This window comes from Pocillopora verrucosa, chromosome 3 (assembly GCF_036669915.1).
Source record: "Pocillopora verrucosa isolate sample1 chromosome 3, ASM3666991v2, whole genome shotgun sequence".
Lineage (NCBI taxonomy): Eukaryota > Metazoa > Cnidaria > Anthozoa > Scleractinia > Pocilloporidae > Pocillopora > Pocillopora verrucosa.
The window spans coordinates 7,346,035-7,366,911 of record NC_089314.1 but is presented as its reverse complement, the minus strand read 5'-3'; the positions used below and the strand labels follow the sequence as shown (position 1 = coordinate 7,366,911).

The 20,877-nt window shown below is 37.4% G+C and overlaps 2 pseudogenes; one reads left to right on the top strand and one right to left on the bottom strand.

The window, feature by feature from the left end:
- LOC131796297 (guanylate-binding protein 6-like) overlaps positions 1 to 20,877 on the bottom strand; it is an 88,678-nt pseudogene that overhangs the window by 26,501 nt on the left and 41,300 nt on the right.
- Positions 16,645 to 20,877, top strand: part of LOC131782758 (NLR family CARD domain-containing protein 4-like) — a 32,568-nt pseudogene continuing 28,335 nt past the window's right edge.

The window sequence follows — 20,877 nt, the reverse complement described above, 5'->3', positions numbered from 1 at the left end:
TCTTGACAGCGTGATTCAAAGTAAGGATATATTTTAAGGCATTTGAAGGTGAAAGTTATTATCAGGCAACATTCTTATAACAAAAAAATTAAAGAATAATGAATCGAATTTGACACATCACAAAATTACATTGGAATGGAACCAAGAGAAAATAAGCAGGCAGAGAGGGCGGCCCCTGCACCAGGACTCGTTCAGACAAGATGTCAGCCTTTTTTCTGTTTTTTTTTTTCACCTGCCCTGGTACCAAATCGGATGTTATTCAAAAACCTAGTTCCCAGGAATGAGTGTGCTTACGCATTTTTAGAAGGCTTACTTTTCTACGTCTTTAATTGGATTTCACCACATTTATCACCATAAAATTTGTGCGTCTTTGCTTTCTGGAATCAAAGATGTGCATGTTTAGCGCTTCCGTCTGAGAAGGCAAAACTCACAAAAAGTAGTCAATGGTCCTCTTTGTTCCTTTATTCTCTTTTTGTGATCTGGACAAATGGAAATCGTCAAATGATAGATTTTACGATGGTAGATTATTTTTGAAGCGTGGAGTGAATTCTTTAGTGATTGTGAAATGTCAGATCAATGTCAGAGTTTGATCAACTGCACACCTACCCCTCCCCTGACCCAACATTAACCCTAACTTGTTATTATATGATTGTTGTTGAGTTAGGGGAGGGGTAGGTGTGCAGTTTCTCAGATACTGACATTGACTCAAAATGTCTTACTTCCTTATGGCGCTGACGGTTTTCTTGTTGTAAACGTTCGTATTCCTCCTTAAATAAGAACGAAATGTCATGATGAAATTCTATGTCCTTGCCATTAAAAATAAATTAATCCAGCAATGTTTTTTGACAAAGAACAGAGAAAGAAAGCATGAACTTCAATCAGCTCTTGTTCTCTTAATAATCAGTTGATTAAGTTTGTTGAAAAACGGATGTTATTTTCCGTTCCTTTTCTTTAGCCGCCGAACGTAAACAAAAAATTCCTATTCCATTTTTCTTTCCCTATTTTCCTTTCTCCTTCCCTCTTCCCATTTCCCTTTTCCCTATTCTTCATTTCCTATTCTCCGTTCCCGGCATTTATAATTCTCAATTTTTTTCCCGTTAAATAGTAATATGATAAATGAGTCGATTAAAATTGCATCATGAGTACCTCAAGTTTTATCTTCTCTTGCTCTTGATAGGCTTTGGCGGCAATTTCTCGACTCAAGCTCTTGTCAAAGTCCTTTAATTGTTTCAGCACGCTCAAGTGTTGTTGCATTTCTCTCATAATTTCCTGTGATGAAAGTAGAACTGTCGTTTACATCGTTGCATTCTCTGTTGGTTTTCTTTGTGGTAACTACCAAGAGATTACAAAGTTATATTCTCTTGTAGCTACATAATAGTTACTAAGACCAAGAATCGCTATGTACTTGTATTAAAGGAACTGAATTCGGTTGATATATTTTTTTTGTCCGTAAAACTATTAATGTCATGGAGAAAAAGTAAGACACAGATTAGAAACCTTTTAACTCATTAATTTGTCTCATTTCTGGTCTGAATTTTTAATTCCAAGTAAAAGTCTATTTACCGGATGAAACTCGAAGAACACAGCAGCACAAACTCATTTAGCTCCAGTGGCACGAGCTATGTAGTCTTGCTCGATCTTTTTGTAACCTGCTACAATGTCATCGAACATGACTTTGGCGCCTTCCTTTCCTTGAAGCTGGTCGAGGATTGGGTCCAAGTGTTTTTTTTTGAGGTGCTTCAGGAGAGCGTCACAAGCCTCTCGCGTAAACTGATCATTCTCAGTCTGCCACGTGACACACTCTCGGTCAGCAAACGACTGAGAAATACAAGAAAAAAAGAAATAGACCTTTTATATTCACAGTGAATACCAGCGTTCATCTTTCCGTGCTGTTGTTAGTTCCCAAACAGTAACTGGACATTTATTGGTTGTTCCTATAAGTAACTTGTACAAAAAAAATTGAAATTTAAGAACATTTCTCCACAGAAAGTCCAACAATGAATTTTGGGAAGCACTGTAACTATTATTTCGTGGCATTCATGGTTGTATAACCAGACAGTTACTAAATATTTATCACTTATTAATTGGAGTTAGGTCCAGTAGATGCCGCCATGAAATGAACAAGCAGCAGCCTCAATCTGACGCGAAAATATGCACGAAAAATAGTCATCAGAAAATGTATAACCTTAAGCGGTGAAATCATAAAGAGTTTGTCCTGTTAGAATGTTACCACATATCGAAAATTTTATTCATCCCCACAAAAATTTTGGGGAAACAATGGATGAAGTTTGCAAAAGTTTGTCGGTATCATTTTATTCCAAAGTACTGAATGAGGAATGTTTAAGCAATTTTTAAAACTCCTTACCGCCAGTTCGTTCAGGTACCTCTCGGTTGTAATAGAGGATATTCCGATTGTTTTAGCTTGGAACTGACCAATTGCTTGGTCAAATGCACGTTCATGATATTGGACAGTTGTGAATGCACGACGGCACTTTAGACATTCATGGCTTCGTGCGTTTCTTCAGAACATTAATCTGCTACAAATGTGTCCCAAGCTGACTGGAGATTAGGAATCACTCCAGGAGTGTTGATGGCCTGCACGTAAAATTCAACCAAGGCAGCCAGACCTGGAAATAGAGTGGGTCATCGAGGGATGAAAATTGTCTTTAAGTTTAAGGACATACTTAATTAGAAAAGTATGCAGTAGACAAAAGGTGTAGGAAATAATCTAAAATTGAAAAACATGGCATAAGATTGTGACTCCCACAATTCAAGAAGTAAGCCGCGACTTAAGATTTTGGAGATTAAGCTAATCCCTCGAAATTTGTCTTCAAAACCAGTAATTTCCGTCGGAAAAATGCATAGAAATCTGAGAGAAGTTACGAGTTGCTCTCTCACGGGAGATGAAAGTTAAACGAAGATGCAATAATAACCTTTACCTTCATCAGTCACAAGTTCCCCATCGTTGAAGCTGTTCTTAGGAGTAAGAGTTCTTTTCAACAAGACCTTGAACTTTTCTATCCCAGAGAAGAACTCACTGTTGATCTGACTATTGTTTCTGTTGATGTTTTTCATGACCTCTTCATTTACAGATGGTGGTGGCAGTTTGAAGGCTTCGAAGCCAGGGAATGCTTTCAGCGACTTGTTGGGTGTGGTCTGCCTGTCCCATTCCTTGATCCTTGAAAACCTGGTTGGTTTAAAAAGTAGTTGTAATAAGGAATCAGTCATTTTCTCCTAGGGTGGAAGGGAAGGATTCTGAAAGGAAGATGGTTTTCAGTGGGGAACGGAGTGGGGATCAGTCGTTGCCAACAGAGTATGAAGGGGGTACTATGGAAAATTGACTGCGAATTAGTTGCTAATGAGGAGGGGAAGGTCACAAGACTATTACAGAGTCTTTTAAGGGTGATCAGGTGAACTTTATTTTAATAAAACCATGATCCTCTGTCATCCCTTTCATATAGACGTTTATATCACGAGCCAATACAAGATTTAGATCCCCATCGCCCATGATATGGAGCACATTACAATGTGATCAGTGATCACTGTAATCAAGGTAAACCAGTCAATCAGTTCCTCTTTGTTTATAGAACACGACTATGTTTTAAGGAAATTCAATATGTATATTAACTGAGCAGACTTATCCAATTACTGCATGCAAAGAATAAAGAAAGCTTTTATCATTATTTTTGGTCGAGTTGAGAGAACGTCTGAGTTAAGAGGACTTGCAGAGAGACATATACATAGTTATATAAAAAAAAGACAAGTTTCTTTCATTTCTGAAACCAATACATCTCCAAAAAGTTAAACAATAAACGTTACAACCAAGAAACAAAACCATGTTCTCGAACATTCGGGTGTTTTGTTAATATAACAAACTCTAAGAGTCTATTCCGAGAAAACAGAGATATAATCAATATTTCTGCGGCTGTGACAAAGATTTTTTCAGGGAAGCGTCTGATTAATTCTTTTGTCATTTCTGTCCAACGTTTCAAAATGAGTTGCCTTGTTAAGAAATACTCCTTAATGTCTCTGCAGTCTGTTGGAATGGACTGAGTAACATCCCTGAGAAGCCAGATGAAGAATGGAAAAGTCTTGTCGAAGAATTCTGTGTCCTCTTGAGGGTCGCTCGCGCTTACACTGCCTTCGTTGGATAGTCTAGGAGCAAAGTCTTATTCGTTGGGACAACTTCATAATAAAACTGTGGAATGTTAAGAATTGTTTTCGTTTCATCTATCGCGAACGAGAGCTTTTCTGTTTCTTCTTTGTTCAGCTTGGTACTCTTTTTGGGCACAAAATTCTTTTGTCAAAGGGTTAAAGTTTTACTCTCGCTTACTGAAGAGGATAGATGAGAATTTGCTTTAACGAGAGTCTTTCCAGTGTAAGGTCAACTACCATTGTCTGTTTGAGAAATAAGCCCTACTCCTCCATCGACGCTTAGTGGAAGGTTTGTGATCAAAAAATGGTATCGTTCGTGTCAAAGTCGCAGTGCATGCATCGGTTTTCGCTAATAGGCTTCAAGAACTAGTTAAAAAACATGCGAGAACACTTTGCGCAACCGAGCCTGTATTTCACTTGTACAAGCCTTTATGTACACGCAGAAATATGCCTCATTTATGGACTCCCTTCCCCCCTCCGCTTATCTCTCTCCTCCTAAAATCTGATTTACTTGTTGAAGGATACTCCAATCCATTGATGTCATGTCTGGTGGGAACCCCTGCTGACTTGTAGATCAACACAGAAGCCAGCAAAACAGTGAGAGTAAATATCTGATTGTCATCCAAACCTTCCCCCATCACTGCATCAATTCCCTCTGAGTCTAATAAGACCACGGTACATTCCCTGCCAGTGGAGTCCTGAAAAACAGAAATAGCCAGTTTCAAGTTGTGCAAGCTCTGGTGTGAAGAAATGATTCCAATTTAACTAGTTTTTGAGGCAGCAGTAACTTGCTATTCTGAAATGACCGCTAAGGCAACGCAACTTAGTTTTGGATAGAAATGGGAGTAATAGTAATTTCAAATTTTGACATTTCTTAGCTTTCATAAACTTGAGTTATCGCGACGTCTTTAACAGACAAAGGGTGCCAAATTTTCTTGAAAAATGTATGTTACATGAGTGATTCTTCAATTTTTTTAAAGTTTCCTCCTAAATTGCATATTGGCGGACACAGCAGTGCCAAAAATGACCCTCCTGCCCCCACCTCAGCCTTTTTAAGAAAGACCTTTCAACAGCTTAATTAAACATTAATAAGCCCTAAACACAGTCATTAAAACACATTTTATTGCCATAGAAACTTGGTCTACACATCAAAACATCTGTCTTGCACCCTTAATGCTGAATGAGTTCGAAAAGTGGTATGCTTTTTCAAATTAAAATTTAGTAATCGTGTCAATAAATGAGCAAGATACAGCCGCAGTTACCAGGAGAACCTCGAGAGTTGAAGCTTTCTTTCAATTACTTACGTTGTTTTGCCAGTAACGCAACTGCAAGTTATGGATGAAGCATTTTAGTTTCCTGATTTCTGTGAACTCACCCGCATTTTTTACGGAACTATTCACATCCAAATTCCAACAGTTTCAGGATCAAAATGATGCCCGAGAGGGAACACCTCGGGTTGATCGAAAGCTTCGCTCAAAATATTCGACTTCCCTTTTCAGCATGGACCGGCGATCGATACAACACACACACAGGACCTACACATAGGAAATGTAATGAAACATATTTTAATCAATATTGATAAAACTCCGGTAGTTGTAAATCACTCCTTGAAATTACGTTTCAAACAGTCTCACCAATTTTTTTATATGGGCATACAAAGGAATTTATTAGCCGTGATCACAGGTATACCAAATTTGATGCACGAGTCTCCAAGATTAAGATGCAGCCCAGAAGAGGACTTCAAAAGCCAAAAACGCAGTTTTTTTTAAACGCGCTTTGACTGACAGTCGCAAACCAAGATGAACATCATAACGACCAGTCAACTGCAGGGAAATTAATGTAACTAATCTGTGGTGGGTCTAAGTCGTGTTTCTAAAAAAAACTGCATTAAGATAAACTGGAAAGCTTGAGATCAGCTACGTTAACAAGCATATGTCGGTGCCAAGAAAAAAATAAGTCCCTGAATTGATAAATACGTTAACTATAAAAACCGAATGGAATATAAGCAGATATCACTCTGCCCATTTTTATCCTGATAATCTTTTCTGTTTGTCATTATTTGGCGATTGCGCATTCTTCCAAACCCTCACCTTAAACGTGTGTGTATAGAGAACTTTACACCCACAGACGACATTTGATGGATGTGGATGTTTATCATCGATAGAGTCAAAAGGAGCATACCCCTCCCGCCCCTTAAGCAATTTTTTAGGCGTGCGAAGACAGGTTAGTGAACTGAAAAGAAAATCAGTCTCCCCTTCCCCCCCTCCCCCCTTTTCCCTAGTGAGGTGCAGGGGTAGCTATGACGCTCCTCTCATCTATTTCATGATTACATGTGTGTTCTCATTGCGCCCAGTAGGAGCTTGAACATATATAAGAAATAAAACTTGTTATGTAAAAACTGATGACTATGTGAAGACATGGACAGAAAGTTCATTTTGGTATTTTTTATTGAAGCCATGTTTCCGGCTCTTTTCTGAAAGCATAATAAATTAAATGTTACATTACACGCTAATGTATGGAAAACAAAATAAAGTTTGCAATCCATTTTTACAGGCAATCACATGATTTCAGTGCTATTTGTAGAAAAAAGCACGAGAAAAATTTTCAGGGATCAACAAAATTGCGGGAGCCAGTTAGACAAGCGCAATGTGCGAAATAATTTACAGATGCATATTTATTCCAAATTGCAACAAACATTTCTTCCTTCTAATTGACCACAAGAAATTATTCAGAAATGCTCTTTTATCGGTTTTCTTGTTCCTGGTAAAAAGAGGCTTTCTTGAGCCACTCAGTCCTACACGCGGAAGTTAACATATTATTCAAACGCCATTCACAACGAAGATATTTTTTTTACATGCAACCGGTTAAAAAGGAAAGGGCTCTCTGTATTTTTGGCTGCACATGACCATTAAAAACTTAATTACAGTACTTGCAATGGTGTTCGTAACTTATTCGTGTTTTCGTTGAAATTCTAACGGACACCTCTGGATCTCAGTACGATCCTTTAACCAACTGAGCAATAAAATACAATAAATCAAATGGTTTGAATTCGGGGGTAACCTGATCGTTCGTGTGAGTGTAGTCCCGAGAAGGACTGTTGTCGGTAGTGGTGACTGACGTTTCGACGACCTGAATGGATGTCATCATCAGAGTCAAGTAATAGTTGTTGTCAGTCGAATATTCTTAGTCCGGTTTGTATAAACTGATTAGTCAGTTTTGCCGTGATGTAATCGGTTGTAAGACTCAAGTGGCGTTGGTCGGTCGTGATTGATCGGTCTCGATCTGCCAGTAAAGTTAGGTCATTCTGCTCGGTTCGTTTGTAATGTTAATATCGTGAATGAGTCGTTGGTACGGTGCCTGTAGTGATTGACACATGTTGAGGGGAGTCTGCTCCCTGTCTGCTCCTCGATCCGTCTTTGTCTTTGACGTTAGTCAGTAACGAAAGTAGTGTAGTAATGGGTTTTTGAGCAACCCGGATATTCAAGGGTTATAGGATGCGCGAGATGTTCGCGAAACGTTGGGTTTATGAATTGTAACTTCTTCGGTTACATTCATTAAATCTGTAAACCAGAGTAGCATCAAACCATGTCTGATGTGTCGGTTCGTTGTAAACTGTTGTTCGTAACAAGTTGTCTTCACGGCTTACCAGGCAGTCTAGAAAAGGTACTTTACCATTTTCTTCGACCTCTCTGTTAAACTGTATGTCAGTGTTTTGTCCATTAAGGTGGTGGTGAAATGCGTCGATTTCGGCGTGTCATACGGCGGTAAACGTCTCGTCAACGTAGCATAACCAAAGCGGTATCGTTTGTCGGCAAGTCTAAAGACCGCGTTTCTCGATGTTTTTGATTTCTGCCACCACAACAGAAACTGGAAACTCCATAGCTGTACCGTGTAACTGTTTGTAGCGATTACCGTTGTAATGAAAGTAAGTTGACGTTAGGCAAAGGTTTAGTAAGTCCATGACATGGTTTAGTAAGTCCTCTGCAGGAATCATTGTGTAGCTCAGTGCATTTTGCAAATAAAAACAGTGTGGAAGAGGAGTACGTTTTTTGAAGATATGGTTTCCTTTTTCGTTGAATAATCAAGAGAGATCGCAACAAATTCAGAAACAGAGTAGTAACATTTTCAAAACACGAGACAATGAATGAACTCGTCCGCTGTATTGTTAATGTAAAGGCTTGTCCAAAAATCTTACCACTAGTCCCTCTCCCCCCACCTCATTGTCATCAAGGTCCCCCCAGTTGAGGATAAGCACAGACATACTGAGCAGGAAGCCTGTTGATGATGTCCTCCTTGGAGGTGTCACATGATTCGTTTGTCCTTCCTTACATACTCGTTGAAGGAATCCTCTTGTAAATTTTCACTTTGGAAGCGTTAGCGAGTATACATGCTTTTTCTAGCGTTTCAGTATTGTCAAGTTACACCACAATTTCAGGGTTTGCCCAAAACCATTGTATGTTAAAAGGCAGGGGTTTACGTCGTCAGTATTTCAAACATGATGCGTAATTCGCTTAATACTCTAGTTCCATCCTTTTTAGCTGTTTTTGCAAATTTCGTGAAACAATGATAAATTTATTGGTGAAATACAGAGACATCTATCAACTTCTCTGAATAATGTCGCACGACAAGTAACCAAAATATTTACATCAGTATTTACACAGAGAAACTGTTCAGTGTAAATTTTGTCACATCGGGTTGCGCCTCCTTTATTACTGCAGTGTGTCGAGTCTGCTCCTTAAGTTCGCGTTTTATGCCAAGCTGCGAGCGTTTTAATTAATTTCTCAGATCTAGAAGAGTCAGTGATTGTAAACGCGAGAGAAAAAAAGCGAGCGGAAAAACGTAACTTTTCCTCTTGAATTTGCGTCTTTATTTATTATGACTTTATTTCTCAAAGGAACTTTAATTTGCGCAGCCATCTTCAATACATGTTGGATGAGAAAAGTTGCTCCATAACTTCGAGTAAACGGTAAGTTCAAATAGCCGTTGGTAATTAGAAGAGTCAGCCACTTACCTGCTAGTCTAGGAATAGAATTTACAAAATAATAGCGAGATAAAGGTATTTTTGTCGGCTCCACAGACTAAGTGTTGAAATCTCTTTGAATAAAAATTATTATCGTTTATCGGCCAGCTTTGATTTGAACTAAAGACAACATCCTTCTTATCAAATGGAGTTACAAGTACAGTCTACAAACTAATTTTGTGATCCGTTGAAGTCAAATGAAAGAACGAGCGAAATCGGTCTGACTGGCAAAAGTACATTTATTTTTCAATCCCGTTCTGTCGCAGGAAGTGCCTAAGGCCCAAAGGAAGGCTATGGTCGACAAATAAGCTAATGGTTTACCGATAAAATCAATGGAAAACTTGTCCTTTTTAGATGAAAATTCTGTAACAAAGATGGCTTCCAGGGAGAAGTTGCTTGACTGCAAGGGACATTTTAAGGTTTTTATATGCTGACCATTCAGTTTGTCGTTGCACAAGGCGAAGAGAACTCACGCGATTATATTTCACTAGCAAATGGAAAGGCCTTTCATTCGCTGAACGCGTTTTTGTCTGCTGTGATTATGAAAAACCCCAATCTCCTCGATTGTGATTGGTTTAAAAAACTCCTGAGATCCAATTCGGTCTGTAATTATACTCCTGTCGCTCGAATAATTTTCGTTCTCTTATCATGAGGTAGCCTCACTTGTTTAGTTTACCCAACAGAATAGTTCAGACGTCCATGCATGTTTTGTAGACTAACTGATGTGAGATACTGCAACAGCAGACGGAGGTGAACCTCATCTCTGGTACAGTGGGCAGATCTTGATGAATACCAAAACGGAAATAATTTTACAGAATGAAACATTTTCCTAACTGAAGAGCTTATGAAATATGTCAGTGAAGTTTAATCAATCTAAACACCAATTTAGTGACTCATCACTATCCCTTGTCACGCAACATCGAACACGTCCTCAAGGAGTCACGGAATGGTTTTTTAATTATTATTTACTTATTTTTAATTTATTTCGCCATTTTGTAATTATGATACATCAGCACAAATAAAAAAAGGAATTATATATACATTAAAGTGATATAGCTGAAGATTTAGCATGAGGCGAGGAACCTGTGGGAAAACCAAGAGGCTTTTGAGAGCCACAGGCTCGTCATACTTTACAAAAGTGAGGTATCAGTTTTAGGGAGTGATTTAGGTGCAAGATATTTCAGGTTAAAAAGGAAAGGACACACACACATAAAACAACAACAATAATAGCAGGCACTCAAACAAACATAGACTTGAGCAACGTAAGAAAAGTAGGAAAAAATAATAAAAAGTTAATAAATAAATAAAGAAGAATAAGAATGGAGTTAACTAAGGAGTAATGTTCGCAATTCAGACTTCAACAGGGAAATTGTGCCAACATTTTGGATTTCTATTTTCAGAGAATTGAAAAAATTTAGGTCCTTGCAAACATAACGCAAACTGTTTGATATTTGTTCTGCTAGGGGGTATGTGAAAGGAACTGCATTGTCTGGTGTAATAGCAATTATTGCTAGTCGAAGACGAAATAATCTTTTAAGAGCATCAGGAAAACGGCCTATCTTGAACAAAAATATGATCTTTCTTGTTTGAAATCGATATATATCGTATAGATTAAGAATTTTCAACTGCTTGAATATAAGTACAGTTTGAGCGTTAAAAGTACTTCTTGGTATAATTCGTACCACCTTTGTCTGGAGTAGGACAATACGTTTCAAGGTGGATGGATAACTGGAGCCCCATACCGTAATGCAATAAAGCAAGTAGAGATAAACAAGACTATAGTACAGGGTACATAAAGTTGAAGTGGGTAGGCAGAGACTAGCTTTATAGATTATACCAATGGATTTTGAAACTTTGTTAGCGATATTGGCAATGTGCGGTTTCCATGACAAATTTTCGTCAAAGAATAACACCTAAAAACATAGACTTTTTAACTCGGTCAATAGTACATTGGTTAGTCTCTAGTTTAATGTCAAGATTTTCCCTTTTCTGTTTTGGTTTGAAAACCATGAAATTTTATTTAATTATATTTATCGAAAGCTTATTGGCTCGGCACCAGTCTGTTAAGTAAAGTAATTCTTCATTCAAGGTTTTCTCGATGAAATTCAAATTTTTATGACAGAAAAAGATGTTTGTATCATCAGCAAAAAGAATGAAGTATAAAACCTTTGAGACATCATACATCTCAGTGACGTAAATTAGAGAGAGCAGAGGACCAAGAATGGAGCCCTGGGGGACACCACACTTGATATTTGAATAAGGTGAATTAAATCCATTAAACTGAACAAAATGTTGTCTATTGTTAAGATAGTCTTCAAGCCAGTTAAATGCAACACCGCGGATACCATAGTAAAGAAGCTTATCAAGTAAAATTAGATCTTTCACCGTGTGAAAGGCTTTATACAAAACAATGAATATACCCACTGTTATCTCATTATTATCAATAACAGAAGAATTTTTTTCCAAATAAAAGAGCTAAGGCGTATTTAATTGAATGCTGTTTACGAAGACCGAATTGATCATCGGATAGTATCTTATATTTACTCAAATAATCAATAATGCGATTGCAGACAAGTTTTTCCGAAATTTTAGAGAAAGAGGGAAGAACAGAAATAGGTCTGTAATTTGAAAATAATATGTTAATGACTTATCACCAGTTTTAAACAATGGTACGACACGAGCAATCTTTAGCTCTGCTGGGACAACTCCAGAACTTAGCGATAAATTAAAGTTATGAGTCAAAGGACCGCTAATTGAAGTAATGGTTTCTTTGATAAAACTTGTGGAAATATCATCGAAGCTTGTAACTTTCTCAGAGCGCAAAGTGCTACAAATCAGTGGCTACTTCATGCTCAGAAGTTTCATCAAAATACAAAGGACTGATAAAATCCCCGCAGAGATAGTGACGGTGCGATTTGTGAGATGCGGGAATATTCCTAGCTAGACTGGGACCAATATTTGTGAAGTCTCTACAATACTGCTCAGCAATTTGTCTAGGATCTTATAGCACTTTGTTGTCAAACTTAGATAACGACGGCAAAGTCAGTTTCGAAGTCTTTTTGTTCAGGACCTAATCGAGCAACCTTTAACCCTCATGTTCTTTCGACGGCTTTGGTTTTCCATATACTCCAATGACAGTGATTGTGCGATGAGGTCGATTTCAGTTGATCGATTTCTTTATTGGAGGTAACAAGTTTTTCTTCTAAAGGCTTCAGATTATCGACGTCCTTTTGAATGAATTGTAGGCTAGTCTTGATGGACTGAACAGATTTTTCAACCTCAGTAATTCTTGTAGCGAACGACTGCAAAACCGAGTTAAACAGGGTCTTTATCATCGACTCTTGAGCCTTTAATAACAGTTCCCAGGGTGACAAACTCATCTGCGCCATGGTCGTCTTCAGTAATGGCGGCGTGATCTTGTTCTCTCTGTACTGGGCTTTCTTTAACTCTTTCCCTTTCTTACCATTGGCAAGTTAGATCATAATGAAAGGGAGAGTAACGAAAAAAAAAAACACTTCAAATCTTTAGAAAGGAACAGTAAAGAGTAAGTAATAATTAAACACATAATTCAGCGACGGAGCTACTGATATCACGTCCGTAATAACAATGAAATATATTTTTAAAACATACAGCGCTTCCAGCTTGCGGCTTATCATGTAACTGGCAAGCTTGAGTGGAATGCAGAGGCGCAATCTCGAGCCCAGGGTCATTTTGGCTCCTTGTTAGCGGTATGGTCGCCAAATAATGACTCTTGGGAGTATCGAATTTTTATCCCAGAAATCGTGAGATTCCGGTTTTAACTGCGCATGTCTACAATGTTTCGTTATTGCTTTCGGTTGACTTCTGCGCGCGCTCAAAACAGAGAACGCGGTCCACTACGCCAGCGGAAGAAGAAAAGAACATAAATTACTTTTGTGTATGTGAACTTACGACTCATCATAACTAATCGAAAATGTGATTTAAAAACCAGAAGAAAATACCGAGATTTTTTCCAGTGCACCTTCCGATGCTCCTAGAAGTTTGGAAGTGAAAGAAAAAGGGATAAAGTGATGGCCTTTCGCGCAACTTTTACGCTGTTTTCAGGTTCCCGCGCGAGGTGAATCGGTTGCAAGCTAGTTAGTAAAGTAAGCATGGGTGTAGCAGTTTCATCTACTTTAAGGGAATTGAGCTTAGAGGAAATGAAAAAGGAAGAACGGCAAACTCCAGAAGCGATTGGTTTCGATTCCAGAGAAGTCCTCCTGCCTCTACTCCTGACGCAAAAGCTGATGATTGTACAGGTGACTGCACTTGAGCCGTGCTTTGAGTTTGCTAAAAACACATGCATATGAATCAAATATCCACATCCCTTTTAAAGATCAAGAGAAAAATAGAAGCAATGATATAATTTGAACCTTAAAAACATCACAAGCTTTAAGTTTGCTCTTGCTTCTTTCTTTCACATGATTCAGTTTGATAAATTAAGTTAAGGGTTGGTTTTTTTTATGAAGAAAAAAATATATGGAAGTTTCATATTTGCAACTTTTAAGCGTGTGATGTTTCAGGGTTAAAATTATATCATTTCTTCACTAAAAAGAAAGACAGAATAAAATTATTTCTTTCAGTCTGTTACAACTTTTAGCTCAAGTCTGGAGTGGAGTGTTCAATACCAAATGAAATCTTCAAGGAAAGACTCGGTACTATTCCTTGTTACATGTAAGACATAAGAGCCAGCAGTTCCAGGTTTCTGTACAGATGGGCTTCTGCACTGTTCATCGATCTCGTCTAGAAACTTATATTTGGCATATGCTTTGACATTACAAGTAGATAGCAACATAATAAGTTTTGCTTTTGCAGCTGGAAGGCTTGTATGTGATGCAACCCATGGTATATATACTTCATCCTTTCTTAATTCAACTAAATATAAGCAGAATGTAACTGTCCATATTTCGTAGAAAAAACAAAGAAATTAAGGAATAATGAATCTAATTTGACACATCACAAAATTACATTGGAATGGAACCAAAGCGGTATCGTTTGTCGGCAAGTCTAAAGACCGCGTTTCTCAATGTTTTGCATCACAATTTCTGCTACCACAACAGAAACTGGAGACTCCATAGCTGTACCGTGTAACTGTTTGTAGTGTTTACCGTTGTAATGAAAGTAAGTTGACGTTAGGTAAAGCTTTAGTAAGTCCATGATGTCCTCTGCAGGAATCATTGTGTAGCTCAGTGCATTTTGCAAATAAAAACAGTGTGGAAGAGGAGTACGTTTTTTGAAGATATGGTTTTCCTTTTTTGTTGAATAATCAAGAGAGATCGCAACAAATTCAGAAACAGAGTAGTGATATTTTCAAAACACGAGACAATGAATGAACTCGTCCGCTGTATTGTTAATGTAAAGGCTTGTCCAAAAATCTTACCATTAGTCCCCCCTCCCCCCACCTCATTGTCATCAGGGTCCCCCCAGTTGAGGATAAGCACACACATACTGAACGGAAAGTTTGACGATGTCCTCATTGGAGGTGTCTCATGATTCGTTTGTCCTTCCTTACATACTCGTTGAAGGAATCCTCTTGTAAATTTTCACTTTGGAAGCGTTAGTGAGTGTACATGCTTTTTCTAGCGTTTCAGTATTGGCAAGTTACATCACATTTTCAGGGTTTGCCCAAAACCATTGAACGTTAAAAGGCAGGGGTTTACGTCGTCAGTATTTCAAACATGATGCGTAATTCGCTTAATTCTTTAGTTCAGACCAATCTTTTTCAGCTGTTTTTGTAAATTTCGTGAGACCATGGTAAATTTATTGGTGAAATACAAAGACATCTATCAACTTCCTCTGAAAATAATGCGTGACAAGTAACGAAAATATGTACATCAGTATTTAAATAGAGAAACTGTTCAGTGTAAATTTTGTTGGGTTGCGCTTCCTTTATTATTGCAGTGTGCCGGATCTGCTCCTTAAGTTTGCGTTTTATACCAAGTTGCAAGTGCTTTAATTAATTTCTCATATCTTGAAGAGTCAGTGATTATAAACGTGAGACGAAAAAAGGGAGCAGAAAAACGTGACTCTTCCTCTCAAAATTTGTGTGAGCTTATGTATGAGTTTTACTGTCCATTTGCTCCTTGGATTCAATCCGGTACGATACAAGAAAGGCCACCGATTTCCGCCCATTTATTCTGTAGAAACTAATCTTTTCATTACTTGGACTATGACTTTATTTCTCAAAGGAACTTTGATTTGCGCAGCCATCTTTAATACATGTTGGATGAGATAAGTTGCTCCATAACTTCGAGTAAAGAGTAAGTTGAAATAGCAATCGGTAATAAGAAGAGTCAGCCACTTACATAGTAGTCTATAAATAGACTTGACAAAATAATAGCGAGATCCAGGTATTTTTTGTAGGCTCCACAGACTAAGTGTTGAAATCTTTTTGAATAAGAATTTTTATCGTTTATCGGCCAGCTTTGATTTAAATTTAAGACAACATCCTTCTTTCTAGGTGGAGTTACGATTATAGTCCTCTATCTAATTTTGGGATCCGTAGTCAAATGAAAGAACGAGTGAAATCGGTATGACTGACCAAAGTACATTTATTTCTTTAATCTCGTTCTGTCGCAGAAAGTGCTTAAGACCCAAAGGAAGGTTATAATTAACAAATAAGCTAATGAGTTACCAATAAAATCAATGCAAAACTTGTCCTTTTTGGATGAAAATTCTGTAACATAGATGGCTCCTAGGGAGAAGTTGCTTGGCTGCAAGGGACATTTTGAGGTTTCCATATGCTGTGACCATTAAAGTGTGTCGTTTTACAAGGCGAAGAGAACTCACGCGATTACATTTTACTAGCAAATGGAAAGGCCCTTATTCTCTGAACGCGTTTTTATTCACTGTAATCATAAAAACCACAATCCCCTCGATTATACACAATCCCTTGTAATTATACTCGTGTTGCTTGAATAATTTTCGTTCTCTTACCTTAAGGTAGCCCCGCTTGATACGTTTTACCCAATAGAATAGTTTAGACGTTTATGCATGTTTTGTATACTAACTGATTTGAGATACATATACTACAACAGCATGCGGAGGTGAACCTCATCTCTGGTACAGTGGGCAGATCTTGATGATTGCCAAAACGGAAATAACTTTATGAAATTTCACTCGTTTCCTACCTTGTGTGCTCATAAAATTTGTCAGTGAAGTTGAGTCCGCTAGACACAAGTTCCGTGACTCAGTACCATCATTTGTCACGCAACATTCAACATGTCCTCAAAGAGGCACAGAATGTTTTTACTCCAGTATTTCACTGAACATTTCTCTTTCTTTTTGTGGCATAAAGGTCATCTATAATATGTTGAGCCAAACTATTACCACTACAAGGAGTGATCAATAACAATGAAACATATTTTAAAAACATTCAGCACTTCCGGCTTGCGACTTATCACGTGACTGGCAAGCTTGAGTGGCCGTGGAATGCAGAGTTCCCTCGTGAATTCAACTGAGTGATTGAGTGAAGTTAACATTTTAGCGAAAGAATCCTTGCGTTTCCTCCTTTCAGCTCGGCTCTGAACTTGTAAAACAGTTCGTTATGTAAATTTCATTTAACCAAGTTGAAGTTGTACAACAGCTGTAGCTAAGTTTCATCAAACACGAGCATGTGCAATTGTGGATTAAAGATGAAATGGAGGTAAGGTTGTAGTCAGCTAACTCAAGCGAGAATGCATCTATTAGATGGTTTTACTGGATGCTCAAAATTTCTAACTCATGAACGCTTGAGAAAATGTAATATTGCACGTTTCATTGTGGCTTATGTGATTTTTGTAAAATTGGCATTTACAGTAGTTGTTCAGGTACATAGAAGATCAGCAACCTTCAATGCTTCATCATGAAAGAGAAAGTTGCTAGGTCATCATATTCCTGTTTATCTATAGGGAGCCTTGCGCATGAATTCTTTGTTTTTCCAGTATCTCATTGTTGTCTGGTTGTTCGTTTGTTTTATTTCAATTACTTGAGACTGTTCTTTTAAAATCGACGAACTTAGAATTCATCTGTAACTGCTTGAACAGAGTGCATCAACTTCAACGTAGTGAGTATCGTTTAATCGACATCAGTTTACAAATTAAAGCTAAATACACCACGTTTAAAAGCATCTCGGCCAGGAGAAATAGTCTTTATAGAAGTAAACCGAAATGTTAAAGCCAAGACAACCGATATGAAAGATTACTTAAACCTGATTCAAACTTTGTACGCTGTAAATCATAATTCCGGAATATCCATTACGGAATCGCGTCCATTGGAAAACGTCGCACGGGAAAATGCAAATAAGCTAGAAAAGAGAAAGAAAGCGTGCGTAACTTCACAAATGCCTGTCAATCATGTAATCCCCCGTGTATGCCGTGTTCCCAAGTATTGTCTCTTGCTCAGACAACCGAAACGTAGCGCTATTCATCGAAGATGAACAGACGTAGTTAGTAGCGTTATCTTGATTAGTCTAAATTGTTTAAAAATCGGTCAGATGTAAAACTATGATAAAATTACCTTTTAAATGTCGAGTTTTTAATTTGTTTTAGGACTGAAACGCGGCAGATTTACGAGGGGTAAAATTTCCGCACAGCCCCATACTTCATTTTGCATTCAGTTCTTGGATAGAGAAAACAATGTAAAAAACAATACATTACCATTGGGAAAACAGATTTGTTTTACAATAGTATGGGCCTGTGCGGAAATTTTACCTTACGAGGTTTGACCATCGAGTTTGCCATGAAAGCAAAATAACATTACAGAAATATTCCTTTTTAGCCAGTTCCCTTGCGAAATGGCTTTTGGAATTCCTAGGAATTCCTAGGATTTTCCTAGGAATTCCTAGGAATTTATTCCTAGGAATTCCTAGGAATTCCTAGGAATTCCTAGGAATTCCTAGGAATAAAGGTGTGAATTTTCACGGTAAATTCGGACTGGGAATTCCTAGGAATTCCTAGGAATTCCCAACCATAACAACTCTGGTTCTAAAAACCTAGAAATTCCTAGAAATTCCCAGAAATTCCCAGAAATTCCCAAAAATTCCCAGAAATTCCAAGTTTATAGCCAACAGGACTTGGAATTCCTAGGAATTCCTAGGAATTCCTAGGAATTCCTAGGAATTCCAACTCAGAGAACCAATGACTTTCCCTGAAAAGCTGTATATCTAAAAGATTCCTAGGAATCTCTGGGAATTTCTGGGAATTTCTGGGAATTTCTGGGAATTTTTGGGAATTTCTAGGAATGTTTCAGAATTACTGGGAATTTTAAGCAAAAATTTGAGGCTAATGATATAAAATAAATACTTTAAGTTAAAAAAACCCAGCTAAAATTCAAGTATTCAATGAAATTTATTTAGAAGCTTAATTTAAGGCTTACATGTAAACTGTTTTTGATTAATTATTAACATCAATGTGTGGTAATATTAGGATGGAATTTGATTTATTTTTCTTTTCTTGAAAACTTCATACGGATTAATCCTCAATTACAGCTTTTCATATAAAATAGTTCTAATCAATCATTAAATTTGGTTTGACACAAATTGTGAATAAAATCTGTTGATTCTTTTCCATAAAATACAATATCTTAAGTTATATTTGAAAACCAAGCACTCTTGGGAGTGAAGGGGCTAATTACAGTCAAATAAAATTGATTTTTTGATTAAAATCTTGTTGTAACCGTAACAATAAATTAGAATGAAGTTATCCTAAACTGCAAACTTAGCTGCTGTTTGTACTGTTTGTATTTTTTTTCCTGGGCTCACAATGAGTTGGCCTTGAATGAGGTTGTCAACAAGAACCTTGACCATTTTGTATCTGGATTCCTTGACATCTGAATTTGAAAAAAAATAATATATTAAAATATGTATGTTTAAAGCTCAGACCAGGCTTTTAAGATGGCTATGAGGAAAAGGGCATTCATTGGATTCTCAAATTTAGAAATCTCTGTTATATTGAGTGACTTTCATATTGGAGTTAGTACATCTCTCTCATGGATTTTACTAAAAAAGGGCTGAATACATTATTTTGTTTTTACCAAGGAGGGCTTCTTTATGTACTAAGGTTTGTTTAATAACAGTTCCTATTTTGAATCTTGAATGTTCCCAAACGTGACTAGAGGAATCTTGAAACCTTACTGATAGGTTTATTTCATTGTAAAGCATAATAAGCTTAAGAAACTGCGGCATGCAAGTGACCGATTCGATTCTCAGAATTATTCTAGTTTCAGTTGCGCCGAGCGTTATGTAAGCTTAATTCAACCCGCTACATCTATTCTTTTATAAGATTTTGATCACGTAACGAATATCGCAATTTTTACTCACCTCAAACTTTCAAAATCGTAGCTTTACAGACGGCCATTCGACCCTTGTTTGTACCAGTCAATATGTCAACTGTTGTCCCTTCTTTTAACTCCACGGCGCCAACGACTTTCTTTTCTTTTACAACACTCACGCTATTCTCGTTTTCCCATTGAACCACAATAAAAGCTATCTTTAGAAATGTTATATTAAGCAAAACAGTTGAGAAAAGCGATCAACCGATGAAAAGTACATTCAAAGATGAGCGCCAAATGGAGTCTTCTTTGTTTCCGATCACGGGCATGATCACGTGGATCTTCTAGGACTTGTCATTGGCTAGCAGAGAGAATCCGCTGGCTTGCCGATTGCATTGTTAGGAGAAGTGCCCAACTTTATTCTGACTTCTCCGACCGGTTCTCTGCTTCTAGAAGATGGATAGCTTGGTGATATAAATAAAGATGTGAGCTCACTCTATGTAGAAATAATCGACAAGAATCGATCGTATTACAAATGCTCAATTTGTGGCCGAAAGTTGTCGAAGAAACAAAGACTCGAAACTCACTTGAGTTGTGTTAGTGGCAAAGGTGAGAAATAACACAAGCCAATCACAGTTTTGAATGCGACTACAAATCGTCTTTTACCCTCATATTTATAAAAGAAGGATACCACATTCGGAAGTATAAGAGATACATAGATGATCCCAGTGTACCAGTACCTAAATCTACAAAGCTTGACCGTAGAAAGCGTTCAGCAACACGTTCCAACACCGCCATCTCGATAATCCTCAGTCAGTCGTTTCCACTGAACTTAAAGCAGTATTGACAACAGAGTAGAGTGCGTCTTACAAAGGAGAAACATTTGTACAAGAGACAGAAGTAGCTATATGCGATTACAGAGGTGCGTTGGAACTCTGGTCCACAAATAGTTATGCACTGCCCGAAGTATAAAACAATTTTGTTGATAGCTGACAGACAGAGAAGAACAATAAGTAAACTTAAGAGCTGTTATTATTGAAGTGTGACTAGCACTTTTCATTTTTATATAAAGAAGGACTTGTAATTTGCACCAAAAATAAAAAGATGTAATGTTTTTTGGGAGATCCAGCGATTGGGACATTTAAGAAATTAAGTTATGAAAGGAAACTTAGTTGGTATTTCTCACTACTAACAAGTCTTGTTGACAAATATTTTCAGATCAGAGTTTCAAATAAAGTAAATTGAAGACGTCATATAAAAGATGTTTTTCCTCAAAGGGAACATTGACTACCTCTGTCTTGTCTGCATGCCAAATGTTTGCAAAGTGTGTGGATGATCCACAAGTATTGGAACTCTTACAAAAATGTTTTGTAAGAATAAAAACAGCAAAACAAATTACAGCAATTAGTCATGAAAATAGAGCAAAAAACTGAAAA